A 5,000-nucleotide genomic window follows, 5' to 3' on the forward strand; every position below is an offset into this window, starting at 1 on the left:
ATCAAGGATTAGGGCATGTTGGTAAAAAAAAATTGAAGTTTTTGTGTTCTTATTCAGATGATGTGAAATTTACATATGTAAATGATGATATGTGTGCCGCTTGCATTTTAGGTAAACAATCAAGGCAAAGTTCTCCACGTTCTATCTCACCCAAAGTTTCGGAGGTCTTAGATCTCATACATGCAGATCTATGTAGACCACTTCCTGAGAGTTTTGGTGGAGCCAGGTATGTCCTCACAATTGTTGATGATTATTCTAAGTTCGTCTGCGTTTATTTCTTAGTGAATAAGAAACAAACCAAGGACAGAATTATGGAATATGTTACTCAATGTGAAACTCAGAAAGGAAAAGTACTGATGGTTTTCAGACCTGATATTGAAGGCGAATTTATTAATAATGATTTGCGTTCTTTTTTTAAGAGTAAGGGAATTGTACGACAGAGATATGTTAGGTATAACCCTGAGCAGAATGGTGTTGCCGAAAGGCAAAATAGGTCAACATTTGTAAGAAAATTCCTGTTTCAAAACATTTATTTTTCATTTTTATTGCATTTTAATGAAAGCGTCTTTTAAGATTTGTTTACATACTTTTATTTAACTTGACTTCTGTGTATGTCTGTTTGAGTCAAAGTTTGTAACTCATCTAATGGACTTGAAATTTTGCATGGTTACTCAATCCCGGTTACAATACAGCCTTACATGATTAGAGAGTCAGCAGTGACTTCAAGTGACTCTACAGTGACCTCTCCCAGTATCTCAGGATTTGTATGAAACTCTTCGGATTCTTCATTTCTTCTTTGGCTCGGTAGATGGAGTTAATAACTCTACGGAGATTTCAAACCTTCTATGGCTCGACAGAATATGTCGTTCAATTTCGTTAGTTACAATCATAAAGGTTTAGGAATATGAACACAAATATCAAAATCCATTTCTACAAAAGCCTAATCAGACTAATAATTGAATATCCACCAATACCCACGTGTTTAGCATCGACTTCCAATATAAGTGCATAACAAAAGTTCCAAAATAAGATATTAAGGTCTGCCGTGAGAAACAATCAAGATGATGACGATCTGAGCAAATGCAATATGAAAAAAAAAAAAAAAAAAAAAAAAAAAAAAAAAAAAAAAAAAAAACAAAGTAGAACCAATTAATCAGAGATTATGCAGACTGGCAACCAATATGTGGAGAAAACTAGTTCAATACAATAGAGAATTAGCAGAAGAATCGGAAGCAGAAGAGAGAACGCACATACCTTGCGAGAAGTTTTAAATGTAACCCGTTTCCGGCTTATGAAACCTTTTATCGTGTCCAGATTTCTTGACATTAGGCTTCAGTGCACAGATTATGGCAAGATCATCGAAATAAACATGGCATAATTTATTCATCTGAATGATAATGAAACCGAGAAATCACTAATATCATTAGATATCATAAAAGATTTCATTAATTAAAAATGGCGCCTTAAACCCTTGAAATTTTGAGGAAAATTTTTTTTATATACTGAGATGTTGCTGTTTATCTGCTGTAAACTTGTCTTGAGATAATGTACTGTATTTAAGATTGTGGAATAAATCAAACAAATAATCTAATTTCGACTAAGAAAGCAAACTAGTTTTTCCTCTAAAAAATTCATGGGTAAATAAAACTTGGGATGTTAAATTTTTTGTACTGAAACATCTGCATAATAAGAGTGAAAATGCTAAAATGCTCTGTAGGAGACCTAATAATTTTATTTAGGACCAAGTTTTGTTTTAATCAATTGTAAGTGTAAGTAAGCCTCAGTAGCTGGTGAGTTATTAAAGTCTTAATGTAAAGACATTATTTGGTATTTAACAGAGAGAGAGAGAGAAAGTGGTTGGCGGGGTGGTGGTGGCGATTTCAATGACTTCCTGAAGCCTTAATGTAAAGACATTGTTTAGCATTCAACTGAGAGAGAGTGATCTGTAATAAATGATTCTGATGGTGAATGAGAGAATTAAATGTAATTTATATTCTTCACCCTCTCTCTCTCTCTTCTCTCTCTCTCTCTCGTCTCCGTCTTGTATCTCTCTCTCTCTCTCTCTCTCTCTCTCTCTCTATGTCTATGTTAAGATTTCAATAGCTCAGCAACTGAAAGAGAGAGAGATCTGTCGTAAATGATTCTGATGGTGAATGAGAGAATTAAAGGTAAATTTGGACTTTAACAAAGGAGCTATTTAAATCCTGCTCCCACCCCCATCTTTCTCTCTTTCTTTGTTGAATGTCAAATAATGTCTTTGCGTTAAGACTTCAATAACTCAACTGCCGAGAGAGAGAGAGAGAGAGAGAGAGAGAGAGTGGGTGAAGAATATAAATTTACATTTAATTCTCTCATTCACCATCAGAATCATTTATTACAGATCACTCTCTCTCAGTTGAATGCTAAACAATGTTTTTACATTAAGGCTTCAGGAAGTCAGCAGCTATTGACGCTTACACTTACATTTATTTAAAATAGAATTTAGTCATAAATAAAATTTTTGGGCCCGTAACCGAGCAATTTATCACTTCCACTTTTGATATGTAGATGTTGTTAATGTAATTATTGATAAAAACTTCCAAGTGAGTCATTAAAACCATTATAAGTTAAACAAAAATAGCAAACTGTTCATTGTAATTCCAGCATTTACTAATAGAGGGATAATCATAGTATTACTGAGGCCCAGTGTCCAAAATTCTGTACACTTCCCGGCAAGGCATTTCTTCAAATTGCAATTCACAGATCAAATGTGATAATTTGATCATTTCATCCCTACAAATATATAGAAGAATAATTTCTAAAGGTATCTATTAGGTTTCGAGTTTAAAATAAAGCTTGTATGATGATGCAGTTTACAATTTATTTAAATATATGTAAATCAATTTCCAATATTAATCGAAGCCCACTGTCAAGAATACTTGGCACTCAAAATCCAGCTAGAGCTGTCTCCTTATAACACCTAACAAAAATACGTGATAGGTCATGAAATTTAACCATAACTTCAGATATTTCCAAGAAACAGAACTTCTGGTCACTCGGTGGCTTGCTGACGCCATGTTTCTAGAGGAAAATGTCTAAAACTTGAACGGTGTGGAGCATAGGTAGGAGCCTCTCGATATCTATGGCGTGGAGCGCATAATCTCTCATAGAGGATGGAAATATTTGTATGCCATAACTACTGGATTTTTCAACTGGGAGGATTGTTTATTAAGACTCCAGTATTCTAGACACTTTACTTAGGGCTGGGTACGAAGGGGATATGTATGTGTGTGTGTGTGTGTGTATATATATATATATATATATATATATATATATATATATATATATATATATATATATATATATATATGTCATATCACATTACCGTGATTCATGTACATATATCGAGCTACAAATGTTCTTTAATATCTAAATCGCTCTGCCTCGGAATGAATATATTTTCATATATGTTTAACCGAAGGGGAATTTTTTCGGCCATAATAGATTTGCCCGCTGACGGGCACGAACCATCGACATCTTCAAATCCAGGACGACAGTCGTGTCGATGATTCGTGCCCGATCAGCCAGCAAATCTATTATCGCCTAAAAATTCCCCTTCGGTTAAACATATATGAAAATATATTCATTCCGAGGCAGAGCGAATTAGATATTAAATGACATTTGTAGCTCGATATATGTATATGAGTCACGGTAATGTGATATGACTTATATATATATATATGACGGACCTCTCAAAAGTGGCCTGGATGACTGATCTGACATAAAATCTTCCTCCAACCAGTGGTTAAGATTAAGGAGAAGTTGTCAACAGGAGTGATGCAGCAGCTGACTTCTGTGACTCTCATTCATCTGTATAATTAGTATTTTTCTCTACTTCCTAATCCATTACCTATCATTGAGGAAGACAGTGTCTTCGAAAATAATGCTATAGAGTCTACCCTTTTGTGTTGTTTTCATGGGTGCCTTTCATTAGATGGGAATTGTGTTTTAACAGAAAATATCTTAAAGTCATATATATATAATATATATATATATATATATATATATGATATATATATATATATAATTTATTATATATATATATTTATTGACTTTAAGATATTTTCTGTTAAAACACAATTCCATCTAATGAAAGGCACCCATGAAAACAACACCAAAAGGGTAGACTCTATAGCATTATTTTTCGAAGACAACTGTCTTCCTCAATGGATAGGTAATGGATTAGGAAGTAGAGAAAAATACTAATTATACAGATGAATGAGAGTCACAGAAGTCAGCTGCTGCATCACTCCTGTTGACAACTTCTCCTTAATCTTAACCACTGGTTGGAGGAAGATTTTATGTCAGATCAGTCATCCAGGCCACTTTTGAGAGGTCCGTCATATTTTTTGTTTTGTTTTGTTTAATCAGTGATGATTCTGCCAACTGGCATTTGAACCGACAATTGCTGCTATAAATTATATGTGACATATTCCAGTTTATTCTATGATTATGATTATTTATGTGGTCAAAAATAGCTGCATTCCAGTTTATTCTATGATTATGATTATTTATGTGGTCAAAAATAGCTGTGCTCTGTCAGCCATATCTTACTGAACATTTGTGTTGTTCGTCTTTGGGAGTGAGATTGACCTGTAAATCTGATGTAGGATTGGTTACAGCCAAGACAAGGGATCTCGTATACTCCTGTCTTTGGGGACTGGCTTTTGTTGGACGTTAAAAATTAGGGATTTGGCTGAAATAACAACAACTAAAAATGGGTAGAATTTTCAAGTGTCCTTGTCACCATCTTAATCCTGTCCAGGTATGGGATTTTGATTTTATTTATTCCTCCCATATCCTGAGTAGCTATTCTAACACAAGTTTTCCTTCCATTAGATTGCCTCCAACGAAATGCATCCTCACCGTCTCCCATCTTGCTTCCCTATTCATTCTATGATCAATTCTCTCAGGCCATGCACCTCACATAAGAAATTTTTATCTGGTTTCAAACTTCTCCC

General features: G+C 34.2%; 1 protein-coding gene across 2 annotated transcripts in view; it reads right to left on the minus strand.

Annotated features, from left to right (window-relative positions):
* LOC135206041 (alpha-1-inhibitor 3-like) overlaps nucleotides 1–5,000 on the minus strand; it is a 168,601-nt gene that overhangs the window by 144,457 nt on the left and 19,144 nt on the right. The gene's annotated exons all lie outside the window — the stretch shown is intronic.

This window comes from Macrobrachium nipponense, chromosome 11 (genome assembly GCF_015104395.2).
Source record: "Macrobrachium nipponense isolate FS-2020 chromosome 11, ASM1510439v2, whole genome shotgun sequence".
Classification (NCBI taxonomy): domain Eukaryota; kingdom Metazoa; phylum Arthropoda; class Malacostraca; order Decapoda; family Palaemonidae; genus Macrobrachium; species Macrobrachium nipponense.